Here is a 22,069-nt window from a genome sequence, read left to right on the forward strand (position 1 = left end):
GGTATTGTTAAAGATCATACCAATAGCTATCACCTTGTGAACTTAATTGTTGAATTGCGGATTTGATTTTTACTATGTAGCTCATTTGGATAGAGAAAGTGTAAACATAAATTATAGATACATGCATTGTTAACATAGAAGATATGTATCACTCGAACCTATATAACTGCTAATCAAGAAACCTTTGGTCGGATACTATAACAATAGGGATCACATGTGGTTTTAAATACCAAAGAAATGGCTTAACCAAAACATTTCCAAGAACACGAGGTGAACACAAGGAAGTAGAAATTGGCTCCTTGTTTGGTTGATTTCTAGTGCTAAATGTTCTGAGTGCACAAAATTTGTGAGGCCTTTGACCTTGTGAGTTCACTAAAGTATATGTAACATAGCACATGTGTTCAACAGAAATATTCTTGTAAAGTTACAGAAACATGTGTAGGTAAGGCCTATAAGGGCTACTTTCAATCCATTGTGGTGAACGGACATGATATAGGAAAATTTGACATAGTGAATACTCCGGACATCAAACACTACAACTCTATCTCATGGCCATACATTAAAGCAAAGCCCCTATTTGTCATTTTGAAGCCCCAGAGACCCTCAACAAGAGGGACCACAACGGCGCGTAGAATGCCCATCCAGGCACAAATAGGGACCAAGATATTTCCAAGAACAGGGAATGGACACAAGGAAGTAAAAAATGGTTGATAAGCATGATACAAGGTTTAGGTATCTGCCATTTGGGGGGGGAGGGGTTGCTATGAACACATTAAACTTCCCAGTTCTATCTCATGGACATGCATTAAAAAAAGCTTGTACTTGTCATTTTAGGGGCCCAGGGACCCTCAACAAGAGGGGCCACAAGGGCGCGCAAACTGGCCATCCAGTTTGCGCGCCCTTGTGGCCCCTCTTGTTGAGGGTCCCTGGGCCCCTAAAATGACAAGTACAAGCTTTTTTTAATGCATGGAATGATACAATGTTTAGCTATTTGCCATTGTGGGGGGGGGGGGAGTTTGCTATGAATACATCAATTTGCCCAACTCTATCTCATGGCTATGCATCAAAATTTTTGGATAGTTGATTTGCGCGCCCTTGTGGCCAAATTTGGATGGCTGATTTGCGCGCCCTTGTGGCCCCTCATGTTGAGGGTCCCTGGGGCCCTAAAATGACAAGTACAGGATTTATTTTTATGCATGGTCATAATTCATGGTCACTTTTTCCTTAATCTACGGGCTTGAACGGGCATTAAAACCATGGAATCTGAAAATACTCAGAGAACCAATGTTTTTTATTGTGTTAAGGACTGCATTTCCTACATACAAAACTTTCTCAAAATCTCACCCTAACACCTTCAAAAGTGGCTTCCAAGGAGTGCCCTCGATAAAAAATTGAAACTGAAGGAAAAAAATCAGAATGAACTCCTAGACTGTGTACAAATTTTAAAATAACCAAAATTTCCTTTAAAAAAAAGTTATTGCTAAAAATTTGAAAATAGACCACCTTTAGACTTCCCACAATGATAGAAATCAAAAGGTTCAAGGAGAGGTCTGGTGTCACAAGTGCATGGTAGGAATCTAATCGAGGCTTATTCCGTCAAGATCTCTTATACTTTATTATGTCTTCTCATGTACAATCTTACCAAACAAAAACAAACTTACACTTTAAATGACTACAAATTTTATTTAACTTATCAAACAATCTAAAATATGGTAGACCTAGAGTGCTCTTACACATCAACAAACAAAAAAGTCCAAATTTTTTCTCATTAGCTTTGATAAACATACATCTGTGAACACTTTACAAGGAGTAGTGTGGTCATAGTTCTTACATCCATTCCATGACATGGTATGCTCCTCGAGTGACCTATCACATAAAAATATCTTTGGTAGGAGTGCCCTCATGTTAGGAAAGAGTGTGTTGCTGCTGATGAAAAGTTTTTGCATTGTCCTACTAGGGATCTCTTCATGTCAGCATAATGATTTTTGGTGTAGTGGGAGCCACATTGCCGCTGAGGAGAGCTTTAATTTGTGTCACCGTAAAAGCTTCATGTTATGCCAGTTCCTTGAGCCGTTCTTGCAAACAACGCCACTCAACTAGCATAGCAAGAGGTCACCTTGTAACAAAAACATGTATGAATTCAACATTTGCAAGCTATATAATGAAGACACTTGTTAAGTATATGTTGTACAAATTTGCAAGTATTTCTATCTAGCTGGGAATAAACAATATAAAAATATACATTAGGATGAGACTACCACCCCTTATAAGCATGGATTTGAAGCACCTACCTGCAAGATGTAACAAAGAAGACTGTTTTAGAGGAAAAGTGGTGACACTTGGCCTCTCTAACCTGCAGCCTTTCACTATTTGTGCATAAAAGCAACCTTTGTGCCAAGCACTACAAAACAAGTAGAGGCAACACCTTAGACTTCAAAGTTTATGATAAGAAGAACACAATCAAAAGTAAGAAGTATATTGTTACCTTGCATAAAGGGGTGTTTTATTCAAATATGTGATGGTATTGGCAAGATATTGAAGAATCGTCAACATTCATCTCACCAATGCTACGACGTTCCTGGGATGACCTCTGCTCACCCTCACGTGCGGCCTTCAATGCAAACGTTGCGAACAAGCAAATATGTATGCATACGATTTGTCATGTCCTTGAGCACCATGGTAGTTGTTGCATGAGGAAGCAAAGGATGAAAAGAGAGAGGGGGGAGGGAGAGAGAGAAACATGGGAGAAGACAAGGGGGTAGTGGGGGAGAGAGAGAGAGAGTGGAGAAGGAGGAGAGAAGGGGGCAGGGAGGGAGAGGGAGGAACATGGGAGGAGAGAAGGGGACAGTGGGAGAGAGGGAGAGAGGGGAGGAGGAGGAGAGAAGGGGCAGGGAGGGAGAGGAGAGGGAGAAAGGAGGGAGGAGGAAGAGAGAAGAAAGGTTTTTTTTTTTGGGGGGGAGTTTTTTTTTGAAAAATTGGACTTTTAGTGTTTGTAAGTTTAAAAAAATGTCAAAAAATACTGTTTTGATATGGATATATGTTGGGGGGGATTTTTAAGTCAAAAATAAGTAAAAATAATAATTTTTTAAAAAAGTCAAATTTTGGCTCTTAGTGATCCACGTTTTTGATGATGTGGCCACACCTCTTTACTCCCTTCACTTTCAAAAAGCTAGAGAGAGAAGGTGACCTCTTAGGTCCACATCCTACATGTGTCTAAAAAAAAGGCTAGAAAAGCCTACTCAAAACTAGCTTCTTGAATGCCCTTGTCCCCTTAACCGTACACACCATTAGCCTTAATCCCTAAAAATTAGGATTCCTTACAAGGCCCATGCAAGGTTCATATTTCTCCTAATGAGATGACAGTGCTCGTTGGGTGACTATTGAGTACAAACAATTAATGTGGATGACAATGCAAACAAGATCAAGAGGTGCACACAAGTTCTCAAGGAGATACATAGCTTCTTGGGTACACCAATGGAAGGGAAGAATCATGGATTTAAAGCAAACCCAAGATGAAAAGTAGCTAGCAAAGGTGCATCATGTGTATATAGCCTGGAAATGGAAGCTAGGGACAACATTGACTCCATTCAAGTTTCCTAAAAAAAGTAGTTTCACTTCTCTTTAAAGTTTCTAAGATTGTATAATTTGTATTTTTACCTTACATACTGCTCCTACTATGTGTATGATATTTATTTCTTGTTCATTCTTAGAGATGTTTCTCTATATAATTTTGTAGAGTGGGAGCCAATATAATCCTTCACAGGGGCCTTGAAGTTATCCACATGGAACTTGAAAAAATAATATATGCTGATTGTCTATCCTTTGAGCTTGATTCATGTGATGTCTTTCTTTATACTTATGTCACGCATATGAAAAATGGGTATGGTAATCTATCTTCCACTAACTTGCCAAGCTTGTAGAGTCTAGAATGGCCTATGCTAGTAGATAACACAATTGATAGCACCAAACAGAAGAAGAATCAAGGTGATGTGCATGCAACCATGAAGTGCACCTATGGGTCCCACAAAGCAACAATAACATGGTTTATGTCTCTTCATGTGCTTGTGTATATATTTTAATTGAAGAGTATCCACATGACACTAAAACAATGTGGATTTGCAAAGGGGATAGTAGTGAAATGAAAAAATTTCTTATAGCTGGATGGGAGACCAAGGTGGTCAACCATCAGGGAGATAATATTAATTGTAATGTAATTGGGGAGAAAATGGTGTTCAGGTACCATATTGCAAAGCGAAGCCTATCAATGTTCTTCCTGTACGGCCAAGGGTTAGTATGAAAGTGGGCTCAAGGGTTTCCTATAAAAGAGGCATATGGATGGGTGAAGATCCATGTTTCATACCCCCTAGGCCTTAGATTGTTATTAGAGCTATTATTGGCAAAAGTAGCATCATCTCTCCTTGCATGTACAAACTCATGCAGAGAAGAGCATGGGGTTATCACCAATCAACATGGACACAATCCCTTGGTAAAGGGTGAGGGCAGAGTCGATACGTGTACTGTAGTCTATGGAGCCTAACTCGTCTTTTTGGTGGCTATAAACAAGCATGCCAACCCTTGCTTTCTACTATGTCCCGCTTACAAGAGAGGGGATCTAGCCTAGACGTCATCGGGATGGTGTCCAATGTCCAACGGGACGTAGTGTGAACCTGACAAGTGTGGGAGGCCATTATTATAAAAGGGAGTCCAAGGCCTTATATGTAGTTATTGACCCTCACTCACAGAGTGCGAATGGTTATACAGTGAGGCTGGGAGTGTGCGAGGTCTTACAGGTGCATGCTTACGACCTCGGACACTAGCCCAACACGGGGGAGTTGTCGAATGGTGACTATGGTCGGGTGGTTATTCCGATGCATGGATCTAGCCTAGACGTTGTCGTGATGGGCGTCCAATGTCCAAGCGGACGTAGACTGAACCCAACCAGGGTGGGCGGCCATTATTATAAAAGGGAGGTTGTGAACCCGACCAGTGTGGGAGGCCATTATTATAAAAGGGAGGCCAAGGTCTCATTTGTAGTTATTGACCCTCACTCATAGAGTGCCAATGGTTATAAGTGAGGCTAGGAGTGTGCGAGGTCTTATAGGTGCACGTATACGACCTTGAACACTGGCCCAACACAAGGGATTTATTGGATGGTGGCTATGGTCGGGTGGTTCATCCAACACGTGCCTGTAGGATGTCTATGTAGCCACCGAGAGATCCACTTGGTGAGTTCCTTTCATGGTAACAGAGCCAGCTTGGCTACATGAAGGACCACGTGCACACCTATCGATTGGTTCGAGTCAGGGAACCTCAATTTTGCGTACGTAGCTCTTAGTGATTTATTGCTGAAATTACTTATTTTCTTCTCATAAGCATGCTTGCAAGTGGGGATTAGCGTTCTTTTGTCTATTTGCGATAGAAAACAAGCAATGGGAGTGCTGAAAAATGAAATTTTTTTGATTAATTTGACTGGATTTATTTGAAAATCAGAGAAATACTTGTGAATTGCTGATTTTAGAGTAAAATTTAGCATATAGTAACTTTATTAATCTTTCTCTATAACCTCTCTTCCTCTATGTGAAGACACGCATGTGCACACACACACACACACACAAAGCTACCTCTCTCTTTGTATGTCTGCAAAGGAGCGCGAGGGAAGGGCTGAGAGAGAGTGGCGCAAGGTTTTTGCTGCATATGAGAGTGCTTCTTTTTTTGTCAGCATGGAGGACACCTATAGTGCTAGCTCCTATGTGGCTTTCTTTTGCGTGTTGGGCATGAGCACGCACGTGTAGACCTGCTATCCTTCTCTCTCCACGTGTCACACAACTCGTCAAATTTTTTTTATGTTAACTCCTTTCCTTGCGTTGATTCTTTTTAAAAAAAGCGCTCCTCTTTTAAAATGTCTCTAATGTGGCCATGACTTTTTTTAGACCAAAGTTTGAAACATGTAAGCTATTAAAAATCACTTACCGAAACTCAAAAATTCTGCAGAGAGCTCATTGTTCAAGTCTCTTGCTTATCTCTCTCTCTCTCTCTCTCTCTCTCTCTCTCTCTCTCTCTCTCTCTCTCTCTCTCTCTCTCTCTCTCTCTCTCTCTCTCTCTCTCTCTCTCTCTCTCTCTCTCTCTCGATTCCTCTCTCCCACCTTCTTGCGCTTACGCTCCCGCCATCGTCTTCTTGTTTTTTGACGCTCACGCTGACGTATGGAGCTCCTTAGGATCCAATTTTTTGTGATCAAAAAGTGTAGAAAAGGTCTGTTCTTGCGTGAAATTTCTAGTTTTTCAACGGATTTTCCCATGGATGCATGCATGCTCTCTATACATGGATCACATGCACTTTCAGAGCTTTGACCAACGTATTTACGCTCTGGAAAATGCGAACGTTTAGACAAATATTTGCTTGACCTCTCTCAAAGAGGTCATAGAGGGGTTTAATGTCCGGCTTACCACGCTCAAAAATACAGCTCGTCACCGACTATGTGTATTTTCCATATAGAACCACTAATTTCTGAAAAGAAGAGAAAAAATGTATGGAATTGTCCATAAATAATTGGCTTCACTAGTGGACCACGTATTTCGACCTTCATGAGGAGTGTGATGAATGGAGGATTCGGATGATTCCTCTTTATCAGTGCAATAAGGCACTTACCTGGTGGCGTGATATGATAGAAAAGCCTACAACATGGGCTGATTTTTGAGTGAATTTCAAGAAAGAATTTGCCAAAATGGATCCTTTGAAAGCTTACGCAAAATTGCAGAGTCTTTTGACAAAGACTCTATCTAATAAGTACACGAGGAAGCGCTCACCTTTTGTAAGGTGGATTCGATGCACGCTGTGCACATGTACCTGCTAGGATTATCGTTGGGCCTTAATCAAAGAAAAAGCCCCGACTAACATTGAGGATGCACTGGCAAAGGCCAAGACGTCCCCTTTAATAAAAGGAGCGAATTATGAGAAAAAAAAAAGTTCACACCCCCAATCCGATGTGGGCACTTCAAGGAAGTGACCTCAATTCCAGCAAAGGTTCAAATCCCCATTGAGACCTTCTCAGGAGAAGAAGAAAGCCAAAACTGCTTTAGTTGATGCTGATGTAGTGAAGAAGGGGCATTGCTTCAGATGTGGCCAGACAAGTCACAAAATCAAAGATTGCCCCAAAAAGAAGACCAAGAAACTGCGAGGTCATCCTTCGGTTTAGATTCACGAGATCTCAGGTGACTGTAATGTTATTCAAGTTGAAATCCATCACTTAGTGTACATTTCATGCACTTATTGTACTTTTAGAACCAACGTGTTTGATAAGCACGATATTCTCCATTTCCTTGGGAAGATCAATGGTCACAATGTAAGATCACAATGTGACCGTACTCCTTGATATTGCAAGCTCACACAATTTTTTGGATACAAAATTGGTGTAGAAATTGAGCCTGCAAACGCAGGACAATGACCATGCTTATCACGTGAAGATGGATCATGGTGGTGAGGATACAAATGCCTGGAATTAGATGGTTCCAAATTTGTTGCCCAAGATAACTGATTACAAAGGAAACCTGGATGTCCACATCATGCGCCTGCTCAAAAGAAGCATAACATGATGCCCTTTTGTGTGGATTGCAAGGGCTTGAATAATCTCATTATTAAGAACAAGTATCCACTCCCACATTTGGAAGATCTGATAGATCGGCTCCATGGGGCATTGGTGCAGCCAAAGATGGTCCAAGCTGGAAAGTGTGAAATGCCTGGCTAAGGCTGCAGGCAGGTGTAGTGCAGAAGGCTAGAGCGGGTATGAAGTCCCTGGGCAGACTGGTGGCAGTAGAAATGTATGCCTTATGTGGCTTTTTAGGCCCAAAAGGCTTCAAACATGGTCTAGATGGGATAGTAGTTAGAGGTACTCAGAGTGTTGATTCAGTGCTCTAGAATGTGGAACTCGATGTGCTCTAGAAGCCCGTCCATACGACTCATCCAACGAAGCCCTGTTGTGCAAGATATTGCAGCTCAAAGTTAGAAGATGTTGCAGATCCTCGACAGATAGGGTAGCTGGGGATAGGTAGTGAGAGTGGATGTTAGCAGATAGATGTGTAAAGCCAAGTTATGGAGCATGCATGTCTTCTCAGATTGCTAATCGGAGCTACAAATTGCAAGTTATGGCCATCATCAAATAATTTTTGGGGCTAGTTATGGCCCGGGTTGACCACATGGGGAGTCATGCCATCTGGCATTTTTGGGCCTTGGCAGATGTTGGAGCCCCATTGGTCCAACTGTTGTAATGAGCCCATTTGTAAAGCATATCAAATTCCATTTTTTATGTCAAAGACGTCTTATCAGTTTGATCCATTTGTCTGGATTATGTAAATATTAGTCAGTTAGTCAGGACTCAGATTTATTCCCACTTTGTAATCATGAGCAAGAGAATCCCATGTACATTTTTGAGCTAAGGTGACTAAAGTATAAAAGTCACCTTAGAACCATTTTTGAAAAAAACATTTGAATTAATCCTGGGTCGTACGAGTCAGAGAGAGAGAGAGAGAGAGAGAGAGAGAGAGAGAGAGAGAGAGAGAGAGAGAGAGAGAGAGAGAGAGAGAGAGAGAGAGAGAGTCTTATCCTCTTCTCTACGCGCTTCTCCCTCACCGGATTCACGACGCGACCACACCACCGCGATAGTCTCTCCAAGAGCTACGCGCCCACACCACGCATTCGCCGTTTCGAGTCGATCGCGATCGATTCTTCCACGAGCTTGTTTTGCTTGTAAGTAGCACAAACGGTGTTTGTTTTCAATAATCAAGTGCTTCATGGAATGAGAAAGAGATTAGCTACACATAGATACTGATAAACTTAAGTTTCGCCCACTTTGGGATTATGACCTATTGGTCTATCGCAACAGCATTCGAGATAGCTAGGGTTCAAATCTGGTGAGATTATACTTATAGGTAAGTATGTCCTAGTGAGAGGATGATGCCTAGTAAGTTTGATGTGATTCCGAGTTCATTGGACGTGTAAACTGTGTTGTAAGCATTAAGGGATAGAGTGGGTTGCATTTTATCAGGGTTAATGAGTGATGCATCATAAAAGTGCGTATGTGTAGATTGGTCTCAGCCTCACAAGCTAACGAGATTGCCTACGTGCACCTACAGGTTAGTCGTGTCATCAGATGATAAGTATGTTGTCTGTGTCGTACTTGTGAGTATGAATAGGGGAGTAGTTTTGCCCTAAAATCTTGGCGCCGGTGTCGGGGACACAATGAAGGAGTACGAGTGAAAGTGCGATGTGAGAGAGAGTGCGAGAAGAAGAGCACGACGATATGGTGAACTCGCTCTACTGTAATGTGTAGAGCATAGTGAGTTCTTATTAGGTTTTTACAAAAGAATATGTGTACATACCTGGCGGCCCGCCCACTTACCTGGGCGACCACATTGGGATTTATACCCCAACAACCTCCCACTTAAAGTCCAATGTGGTACTTTAAGTGTGAGAGAAGCTGCTATACAAGCTAATATACAAGAGATGTAGAGAAGTGATGTACTACCCTACACATAACTGCTTGCGAAAATGCGCAAAGCTCTCTGAGGGAAGTCCTTTTGTAAGTAGATCAACAGTATTTTCTGTGGTGTGAACTTTGACAAGCTGAAGTTGCTTATCCTCGAGCATTTCCCTGATGAAATGATACTTCACATCCACATGCTTTGTCTTTGAGTGATAAACTGGATTGCGAGCCAGTTGTATAGCACTTTGACTATCACAATATAACACATGCATCTCTTATTTGATTCCCAAATCTCTTACTAGTCGATTAAGCCAAATTGATTCTTTGCATGCCTCTGATGCTGCAACATATTCAGCCTCTGAAGTAGATTGAGTAACACAATCTTGTAATCTAGAACGCCTGATACTGCTCCACCAGCCAATGTAAAGACATACCCTGACGTAGACCTTCGGTTGTCTAAGTCACCTGCATAATCTGAGTCTGTAAAACCCTTTGCACTTAGATCCTGACTCCCATAGCATATACGCATACTCTTTGTAGCTTTCAGGTATCTCAATATTCCTTTCACTGCCTCCCAATGTTTCTTGCCTGGGTTTGACATGTATCGACTTACTACTCCCACTGCAAATGCAATGTCTGGGCGAGTAGCAATCATTGTATACATCAAACTACCCACTGCAGACGCATATGGAATCTTATCCATTTCAGCCTGTTCTTCCTCAGACACAGGACAATCTTGTTTGCTAAGTTTCACATATGGTGGCAATGGAACACTCAATGCCTTTCCCTTCTCCATATTGAAACGTTGCAAAACCTTGTCAATATACTCTGTTTGAGATAACCAAATCAACCTCTTTGATGTGTCTCTCTCAATGCGCATACCAAGTAGATGACTTGCCTCACCCAGGTCTTTCATGTCAAACGATTTTTCCATCTTTGACTTCAAAGCTGAAATTTCTTCCAAGTGCTTGCCAACAATCAACATGTCATCCACATACAAAATAAGGATCAGCCAACTGCCATCCTTAGCCTTCTTTGTATATAGACAGTGATCGAACTCACTACGTTTGTAGCCTTGAGAAAGCATAAACTTGTGGAATTTATGGTACCATGCCCTCGGTGATTGTTTTAAGCCATAAAGACTCTTTAACAACTGGCATACCCAATCTTCCTTGCCTTTCTCAACAAACCCTTCTGGCCGCTGCATGTAAATTTCCACATCTAAATCACCATGCAAGAACAATGTCTTGACATCCATTTGGTGCAACACCAAATCTAATATGGCAACCAATGCAAGAAAGCATCTCAATGTAGTCATCTTGACCACCGGAGAGAAGACTTCATCAAAGTCAATGCCTTATTCTTGCTTAAAGCCCTTGGCAACAAGCCTTGCTTTGTACTTTAGCTGACTATCATGAGCGGTGATCTTATACCTGTAAACCCATTTACAGGGTAGAGCCTTTTTGCCCCGTGGTAATTTACCTAGCTTCCATGTTTGGTTTTTATGCAGAGCTGTCATCTCTGACTGCATGGCCAATTGCCAATTCCCGGAGTCCTTCATTTGCACTACTTCCTTGTAACATGAAGGCTCATTGCAATCAGTCAACATGACATAGTTCATAGATGGAACAAACCTATCAGGAGGTCGCGTGACACGTCCAGATCTATGCACAATAGGTGGCTCAGGCTCAGCCACAACCTGTGGTTCCACTCTATCCTGTCCTTGCTCCTCTTGAGCCCTGACATTTTGTCTTGCACGTGCAGGTCCATCTTCTTGGAAGACAACTCTTCTAATCTCCTCAACCCTCTCTGGTTTAGAATGATATTTGGATTCATTAAAGTGAACATCATTGCTGCGGACAAGCTTTCTGGATTTGGGATCCCAAAGTCTGTACCCCATCTCACCAGAATTACCATAGCCTAGAAAGATGCACTTTCTACTCTTTGGCTCAAGTTTGTTCCTAAATTCCTTTGGAACGTGAGTATATGCCTCACAGCCAAAGACTCTGAGATGCTTGTATGAGGGCATTTTGCCTGACCATACCATCTCTGGCACTGAATCCTTCTGCAAAACCTTGCTAGGAGATCTATTTACAAGATGAACAACTGTTGACACAGCTTCAGCCCAAAACCCATTTGGCAGCTGTGCATTAGACAACATACTTCTGACCTTCTCTTGTATGGTCCTATTCATCCTCTCAGCAACACCATTTTGAGGAGGATTGTAAGGAGCAGTAAGTTCACGTTTTATACCTTTTGACTCATAAAAGTCCTGAAAGGCCTTTGAAACATACTCTCCACCATTGCCAGTGTGTAAGCATTTAAGCTTCTTGCCACTCTGATTCTCCGCAAGTGTCACAAACGTTTTGAAAACACTAAACGCTTCATCCTTGTGCTTGAGAAAGTAAACCCATACTTTCCTCGAGTAATCATCTATAAATGTCATAAAGTAAGAAGCTCCCCCTAGAGATAGGTTAGGCATAGGTCCACACAAATCACTATGAACAAGTGCCAACTGTGTATCTCTTCTACTGCTTCTATGCTTATGTGGCTGCTGTGTTTGCTTACCATACAGACAATGTTCACAGAATTCAAAATCATTAAATGAAAAGCCAGGCTAATAACCAGAACGAGACAAGATTTCCATTCCCTTCTTGGACATATGTCCTAACCGGCTATGCCACAAAGAAACGTTCGGCTGCTCGGTTACATTGATTACATTTTTAGAGACATTTGATACATAAATCATGTAAAGTCCTCCAGACTTTACTCCATGTGCTACTATCATAGAACCCTTGGATATCTTCCACATGTTCTGTCCAAAAATGGTGACGTAGCCAGCATCATCAAGTAAACCTGTGTTGATCAAGCTCTTTGTAATTGCGGGAACATGTCTCACATTCTTCAGCGTGAAAGAAGAGCCATTCTGAAACTTCAATTGAACATCTCCAACACCTAAGATCTCACATGTCTGCCCATTGCCTAGCCGAACATGATCTTTAGTGGTCACATAAGAAGTAAACCACTCCTTGTTTGGAGACACATGAAGTGATGCCCCTGAGTCTATAATCTAGTCACTCAGTGCATTTCCATCAGATGCTGTAAGAAGAGCTGAGTCCATTGTATTCTTCAAGAAGTAGATGTCTCCTGACACTAGACTGTCATCCTCTGCAACAGTGTTTGTCACATTTATTTCTTGAATCTTCACTGAGGACTTGTTCTTCTCACCATGGTCTTCAGCTTTCTCTTTGCCTTTTTCTGCTTTCCATTCTCTACAGTCTCTTTTCATGTGACCCTTCTTGCCACAATGGTAGCATTCTATGTCACTCTTGCCTTTAGCACTGCGGGACTTGCTACGAGACTGATTCCTCTTTCCACCTTTGTACTTTTCTTTGGTCCTTCCCCTGACAACTAAGGCTGTTCCTTTGCCTTTGTCCATTGTCTTTCTATTTGTTTCTTCAGTAAGCAGACTTCCTTCTACACCTGCTATGTTCAAACCATCTGGAGGTGCAGAATTACTCAAAGCTGTGCGAAAAGTGTCCCAACTTTCCAGCAATGTGATCAACAGGAACATAGCTCTAACAGGTTCATCAAACTTGACACCTTGAGCTAACAACTGACTATAGATTGTGTTGAATTCATTCAGATGATTGGACATAGGTGTCCCTTCTTTCATCTTCAAGTCAACAAGCTTCTTAAGCCAGTATACCTGTGAAGCTGCACTCTGTTTCTCATAAAGATCACTCAGCTTTAACCATGCTTGATAAGCCGACATCTCGTCTGCTACATTGAAGTAAACGCTTTCTACCAAAGTCAGCATAATGGTAGAAAGTGCCAATTCATCCATTTCGCTCCATTCATCTTCGTCCATATCTTCTGGTTTTATCCCCTCGAGCTTTATAGGTTTTATCTGCTTCTTTTGTACCAACACGTGCCAAATCTGCTTCTTCCACAATGGGAAATTGGTTCCATCCAGCTTCTTGATATTGTAAAGAGCAGTGTCCTGTGATCCAGCCATAGCTACGCTTCACAGTAGTTTACTTTCCTGGGAAAAATTCGGCAGAGTTTCCCCTGTAAACTGACCTCTGAACCAATATCAACCTGTCAAATGAACCAAGAAAGCTTCAGATTCTGCAGAAATTTTGGCAGAGTCTCCTTTGTAAAATGGCTTTGGTGTACTAAAAACAGACCAAAAAACAGCTCAAAAAACACTGTCTCTCTGACACTATAAGCTGTGGGTAAACCTGTCCTGCACCTGTACTGTCTCTGACTGTCCTGTCACTGTCTTGTAAGCATAGACTGCGACGATGCCTCAACGGCAGTAAAGAAAAGATGCAATCCCAACTGTCTAACTCACAGTCAATACATCCTAGCTGCCTATCTAAGGGTGCTCGAGGGATCGCTCCAAGACCTGTATCACCTAAAGGATCTCAACATTCGAGAATCACCCAGCTCAATAAAACCTCACTCGACCCTCAACAAAGGCTGCAGTAAATCTGACAGTACATAGACTTCCCACAAAGTCATACATCCACAAATTTCCCACTGTATGCTGTAACCGCTGCGGAGGTTGTTTGCTGCGTGACTCATAGCCAGCAAACCCTCAACAGACATACATCATCTCTGACAATACATCCCATGTGGAAGTACCTGCGATGTCAGGATGAAATCTGGAATATCAAGCAACAAACACAAGCTACCTGATGAACTAGTGGATGTCGCCTACAGTCTGTGTGTAGATACGCCCGTGTCGTATGTGACACGCCTCCAAGAACTGTGAGCCGTCCTTCGATGTGTAGACAACCACAATTCATCACTCTGGGAGTGTCGATATCCTCAGCACCTGCAGTCGTAGGCCAAAAACCCCAAATTTGCAGAGTCGGATCTGCACCCGTCGAGACCACGTAGTCAAAAATGGCATGCACAGACCTTTGTCGAAGCCGAACGGTGGCCGAGATGACCTCAGAATGAAATTTTGACAACACCAAGCCCTCTAGGCTTACCCACGAGATTTGGGGCCGTGTCTTCGCCTGTCAAATTTCACTCCAATCTGAGTTGGTGACTCTAGCCTCCTTCAGTGCTGCCCCGAGCCTCGATCTGAGCTCTGATACCAGTTGAAGGAGTACGAGCGGAAGTGCGACACGAGAGAGAGTGCGAGAAGAAGAGCACGACGATATGGTGAACTCGCTCTACTGTAATGTGTAGAGCATAGTGAGTTCTTATTAGGTTTTTACAAAAGAATATGTGTACATACCTGGCGGCCCGCCCACTTACTTGGGCAACCACAGTGGGCTTTATACCCCAACACACAAGACCTTAAGTAGGGAGATCTATGTCACTCGTGTGATGGTTAGCTTACTTTAGTTTTGACTAGAGAGAGCTTAAACTTTTAGAACAAGATCCAGGATAGAGTATCCTGAGGTCTAGTGGATAGCCAGGAAGTCTGTGTCTTGCCGAGGGTCTGCGACTAGTTAGATTTAGTTAAATAGGATAATGAGGAGTTATGGTTTTTGGTTTTGAGTGCTTGTTATACTTGTGAAGAAATAGAGTAGAAAAACGTTGTAAAACCGCAAAAAACAAACAAAAATAAGAAACAGTAAGGTTGTTTGCTTGCCTTGAAAGCAAAACCCACCTCATATACCCTTGAAAAGGGTGAAAAGAGTTGACATTGAAATTTATGATTCAACACTCGAGAAAACATAAAAACTATGACCAAAACCAACAAAAGGAAAAAAGAAACAGATGATTGTCATAAGGAAACACTAAAGTGAACCATTAGCCAAGGGTAAACTGACTGTGTCATGAGGAATGACTGAAGTGCACAAGTTTAAGATGCAGTGTCATCAAATTTGCATCACTTCAAGTGCAATGGAGTTGTGAATAGTCAAAGAAAAGTGAAATTTTTGAAGTGCTTAAGTTTTGAGGTCAAAATAAGTCCAAACTTCACAAAACTTGAGGGATAGACTTGTATGGGCACAGGGAACAAGACTATGCAAAAACAGACAAAAACTTAAGTCCCCATTGCTCACTGTTTAGTCTATCGCGATAGACTGGTGAAAGTGGTGTTTGTCTAGCAACAAGCAAAAAACCCTGATACCACAAGCTTAACACATCAATACAAGGGTACTCACAAAAATTGAGTGAATTTGAACACCAAATTTTGACCCCAAAACTTCAAAACTGGTGTTGGGAGTCTGAATTCAAAGACAAGGGCAAGAAATCTTTGACCCAATGTCCAAACAGTGCCAAAATTGGTCAATGCACTACACAAGGGGAGACTAAACTAACTGTGGGGAAAACTTTGGAAAAAAACTGAAAATAAAGAAAGTGCTCAGTCTATCGCGATAGACCAAGGAACTTTCTGCTGGGGAACTTTTCTTTCAAATTTTCCCTAAGGAGAGCTTTGTCAGGGCCTAAATAGCACACACACCAAAATTCAAGGCATTTAGATCACTAAAGGTCAAGCTGAGGGTCAGATAGAGAATCAAGCTCTAACTGAAATACTAAAAGGGGACCAAAACCCAACCCAAGTGTCCAAAATTCACAAAACTGGAGGGATAGGCTATAGAGGGTAACTGGAACCCAAGGGTAAAGTCACAATTTTGAATTGACTTGTGCTGAGCAAACTGTCAGTCTATCGCGATAGACTAAGGAAGTAGTGAGTTAGACATTTTTTGTAATTGGTGACTATACTGCTACGACATACTCTCTATATAGATCCCAGTCATCATTTCAGAATTGAAATTGGACCACCAGAAGACTGACTAAGTGGTTACTGTATATACTTGAAATATTTTTTGGTAATTCAGGGAAAAAACTTGTGAACAGACTAACCATCTTTGTGTAGATCCCAGAAGGAGGTCATCACAAAGCTATACAGGAAGAAGGAGTCCAGGTAAGCTTTAAGTTTGCAACAAAACTTTCATTCATATGTATTTGAGGTCAGGAGCTAAAAGTGTCAAAAGTCAAATTAGCACCACGTCAACAGAAGAGAGTGTAACTCAGACGAGACTAGACCCATTGGCACCGATCATTGAAGAGGGTAGTGATACTGACACTTCGTCGGAAAAGTCCTTCTTCATGATGGGGAGTCAACAGCCAGTAGGGTTCAACGGTGAAGGATCAATGCTAGGGGGGAGCACCTCCCTACATCCTTTAAACGAAACCCAGTTCACTATGATCTTCTTGGAAGGAACTAACTCGAGGGGAGCCCTAGTCTATTCTGACTATTGGGGACGCAAGTGTATCTGTATTGAAGAAAGACCGGCTCAGAGACTAGAGATAATTCGAGTCTACGATGATGGAGACAGATTCAGAGATGAAAAGGGAAACCACTATCTAATAGTGAGTAACCCTGAGGATTACAACAGATATGGGGATAATGTGGCCAAAGGGAAAATGGTTTCAGAAACCCAAGAACCGCCTCCTAACATTGATCTACCTGGAGCGCTTTTTATGTATGATAAGAAAACAACCAGAGTCCCAACCTATAATGAGAATGTAGGGATTTACAAGCATGAAAGCGAAGGAATAGTCTCTTACTTTCAATGCAAGGAACCCTACCAGAATGAATTAAGCAAAGACAAGGTTCTTTACTTATTTTCATATGAAACTGCTATGGGGAAGGATATTGTTTTTGTTGACAGATACGGGCGAGAATACAAATGTATTCTCCCAGAAGCGGTTGAAAAGGCAACAGTTTTGGGAGCATCGACCTATGGCCCCGTCGAGGTACCAAGAGCCACCTACTCCCCTAGCAAGTCGACTAATCCCTTTTCAGAAGAGTATGATGCTACCTCACATTCTACCCGACCACCGACGTCCAACTACCAGGACCAACCAGCTACTTAGCCATCACTGCAGGCATGGCTTCGACAGAGTGCTACCTTAGAACAAGACCGAACCCGAGAGGGTTATCAAACCGCACGAGGGTTAAGGGATTTACAAGAACCACCGCTTTATGCACAGTATCAAGGAGAGAGTAAGCCAAAGACTCTGGGGTCAACTGAGCTTGGAAGAACACCTCGAGAACGAGTTCGGAGAGATGAACCATCTCTCCCGAGAGCTGTTAGAAATTATGGATTAGGAGCACCATTGGGAGAAGAACCTGGCCACTAGAGAAGACTAGAGGAGGTATATCGACTAGGAAGGGGAGATCCCATGATGAGATTTGGAGACCATCGTAGAATTAGACCTTCTCAAGTGCAAAAATGGGTAAACAAGAAATATACGGGAAGCAAGGATCCAAGAGATCATGTAGCAGCCTTTGTGCGTGTAATTAGAGCTGAAGAGGTGCTAGACTTTCCTACCCAATTTGCAGGATTCTGTTTAACCTTAGAGGATGATGCAGCTACATGGTTTGACTCGATGGAGCGAAGAGACTTTGAGTCTATGGAGGAAGTGTTTGACGAGTTTATCGAGGAATTCTCACAAAGGGGGATATCTCATAATACCGTCTCGCAAATCCATAAATTCAAACAGAAAGATGGAGAGTCCGTGCGAAAGGCTACCCTCCGATTAAAAAGATATGTTAAGTTCTGTCCCGTGGAAGAACTGCCAACTCAGTCCAGACTCATGCTTATATTTATACAAGGACTAAGGAATGCAGATCTTCAAAAGGACTTACATATGAAAAGGAGCACTACGTTGATTGATTTGACCAAAGAAGCACTATACCTTGTGGACAATTGTGCGGTCTACAAAGAGGGTGAGTTCAAGGATCTTAACGATGATTCTTCCTCACAACAAAGCGGGAGCAAGTCTACTAAGACAACACTGAAGGGGGAAGTAGCGGTAAGCCAAGAGCAGCTTGTAGAGGAAGTGCTTAAAAAGATTAACTTGTATTCCAAACCACAAGCTAAACAACCAAAATGGTCTGCAATTGAACAAAAATGGACAAACCATGGAACTGAGGAGTGTTATTATAACAAGGGATATGTGAGAGAACGACCCTATGCTCCACAAGCTCAGGCGACATCTCCTCAAGTCCAACCGATGCCTAGATATCAGACTGGCAACCTACCATGACCTGTAGGTGCAGAAAGACCACAACCAGTGTTGGGGCAACAACCACCCCTACCAGGATTACGACCAGTCGGCATAAGATACACACCCACAGTAATCGAGTCGGAGGAGAAGGCTTTGATACCTATGCATGCATACTACGATGAGCCCAATGGATATGCGGCGAACTTTGTCTATTATCCACAGGAAGAACCCTCTACACCAGAACCATGGAGCATGATAGGAGATACAGGACCACCAACTGCTGCACAGGCAGCAGGGGAAGGACGATATAGCCTGGATGAAAGAACACTGTTGTTCATAGCCAACGGAGGCATGAGCGGGCAAAGGAGTGCACACCAACAAAGAGGAGCTCCAGGAGCACCTCAACAGCCTAAAGGACCATGCTACAAGTGTGGAGGAGACCATTGGCTAAGGGACTGCCCTCATGAAGAAATCATTAGGGTCAACGCATATTGCACGGAGTGTGGAATTAGTCACTTGATCCCTGATTACACTAAAAACCCGAGCAAAGGAGCAAAAAATACCTTGAATATGCTGGGACCTCTACCGTCCAATGGAGGGTCAGAAAACGAAACTCCGATTCCAGTTAAGGTCTTGACTAGAGCCCAAGCAAGGAAAAATGACAATCAGCCCAAGAGTAACGATGAAAATCAAGAAGAAATCAAGACTGACAAGTCTAGTCTCAGTCATGATAATCCATGGAAAGAACGAAGAGCGAAAATGAAAGCTAGACGTGAGCGAAAACAAAAAGATGTTGAAGCTGAGCTAACGATAGCTCGAGAACAACTTAAATAGCAAAGAGAGTCCGACTCTCTAAAATCAACGGAAGGACCAAGAAGTGCAAGCTCAGGAGGGTCGGTATTGGCAGATAAGATCAATGAACCCTTAGATGCAATCTTGCAAGCATATGAAGCAAGATTGAAGAACATACAGACTCTAGAGCAAAGGAGGATGACATATCCATATCCAGAGATAGAAAAACAGAGACTAGAGATGTGTAAACACCTGATTGAAACTGCACAAGCTTTACTGGAGCCTCCAACTATGGAAGCAGGAGATAGAATAATCAAACCACCAAACAATGAAACACCACACAAAACCGAACAATGAATACCTGACAAGATAGAAAACATTAAGTCCTTGCCGGATATAGAGGATGCAAAAGACGTACCTAATAGCACTGATGAATCACTGAAAGATTTTCCACCATATTCTCCTATTGTGGAAGAAAAGTGGCCTGAAGAGATATGGGAAACGGTGCGAAAAGCTCAAGAAAAATATGAGACAAAAACAGTCGAGTCAGCGCCTTTCTCGGAGCTGAACTTGAATAAGACTCCATGGGATTTGGACGTTAAATCATTTCAAGGGGATAATGGTTCAGTTGCATCCGAAGATAGTAGACCCCAATCTCTCCGAACTTTGCCATCATATATGGGGGACTATGAGGGAAGGTCAGAAATTCGAAGAGTACCTTCTCAGAGAATAGGCGGTTCAAATCAATTGGACACTAAAATCTTGACAAACTTGTTGACCACTCCGGTCAAGTGTACAATCACATTGGCAGAATTGTTAAAAATTAGGCCAAGCATGTGGACGGAAGTGGGCAAATGTCTTGAAAAATTTGGCATAAGGACACCTCTTAAGTTCTTCGAAACCAAGCTTAATGACACAGAACCGAAGAAAGTCAACACTAGACCAGTGCCACTCAACAAAGTAGGAGATTATTGTGCGGGGGAAGACGGCAACACGACCCTACTAGTTGAGTATAATGGCATAGAGACTAAGGCAATACTTGATAGTGGAGCTGGCATTGCCATTGCGACCAAATTGCTATGGGAAAAATGGGGAAAACCAGCAATACGAACAACTAGAATGAAATTGCAACTGGCGGATGGGCACATAGAAAGGCCTATAGGATTGCTTGAGGCAATCGTGGTATCTTCCTATGGCATAGAGTACGAACATACCTTTGCCATAGTAGATTTCGGCAAGAAGAACAACTATGAAATTATCCTTGGTAGGCCGTTCATGAGGCAACTCAAAATGGTGCAGGACTGGGGGTATGATTATTTGTATCTAAGACATGCTGAAACTACTACACGCGTAAACATGAAAAACCATAGCTACCATAATGTCACGAGAACCCCGGGGGAAGAATTTGACTCAGCCACCATTAGTGGATCAGAAGTCCCAGCGTGGCTTTGTAAGAAAAAGGAGATATGGATGTGTGGGGCATCTCAATGTAGTGAATTTGACCACGATGAAAGGACACTAGAGAGGGTCTTGGAAGACGACGCCTATATACGAGAACCTTTTCCTGAAGAGAAGCTAGAACCCCTAGAATGGTCTCAAATTTTGGCTACCTTGGATGTATGCGTCAATGAAGTCACTCCCACCAAATTTTGTGATGAGAATGGCTACGATATCATACCATACTACATGTTGAGCAAAATTTTGGAGGAGGACGAGGACGAGGTAGATGCTAAGAATACGAGGATCCATAAAACAGAAACGAAACTTGAGATTAAAATAGTGGGCTATGTGGACATCCCCACTAAAGAAATCAAGCAGGAAGGAGAACCATTTTATGATTCTTCTGATCAAAGTGAAAACAAGCATAACGCGGATGACGAGAAGTCGGAAAATACAGAACGAGACGATAATCAAGATCAAGACAATGACATCTTTTACAATTTCCCAAACCAAAGCGCGAGACGCCAAAAAAGATACAAGAGTAAACGACACCACATTAGTACACCAACCAGGTTGAGACCTATGCCGGAGTTTGAAGGTAAGACACATTTCCTTATGAACATTCACGCTGTTGATTGTGCTAAGGATAAAGTGTTAGGAAGATTTCTTAAGGTTGCTAAAGACTCAGGATTTAAGTCCAGACTGTTGAAACCTAAGAAAACCAGCAAACCAAAAAAAAGAGTCGCAACAAAAAAACTGAATGTCTGTGGTAGTCCAATTATGACGAAAATTGAACGGAAAATGAGATACAATGAGTGGAAGCAAAAAATTAAAAATGTGTGGACAACTGAAATGGAAAGTAGTGATGGAGCAAACTCTAGTGATGGGAGTAAAAAGATAGATGTACCTCCTCACTATTGTAAGTACACCATTCAGGAAAGAAGATTGGTGGTTCAACAACCAATGAGGGAGCCTAAATCAAACGAGTCCTACGATGGGCCAGAGAACGCCAAGAAAATAGACTTTGCAGAGCCAGGAGAAAATCCTCGACCTGCTTACATTGCCACAGATCTAGGTCGAGAAGAAGAGGACTAACTGATCAAAACACTTAAGGAATTTCGAGATGTATTTGCCTGGTCGTACAAAGATTTAAAGGGAGTGGATCCTAACATTTGTGAACACTCAATCCCTCTGAAGTCTGATACAAAGCCAAGCAAACAACGTCCATACACGTATAATGAGACATTCGCCAAAAGGATAAAAGAGGAGATAGACAAACTTATGGAGGCTGAATTTATTTATGAGATAGAACACACGGACTGGGTGTCCTCGATAGTGGTGGTACCCAAGAAAAATGGGAAATTACGAGTGTG

The sequence above is a fragment of the Adiantum capillus-veneris genome, chromosome 4, assembly GCF_014529385.1.
Source record: "Adiantum capillus-veneris isolate H3 chromosome 4, ASM1452938v2, whole genome shotgun sequence".
Lineage (NCBI taxonomy): Eukaryota > Viridiplantae > Streptophyta > Polypodiopsida > Polypodiales > Pteridaceae > Adiantum > Adiantum capillus-veneris.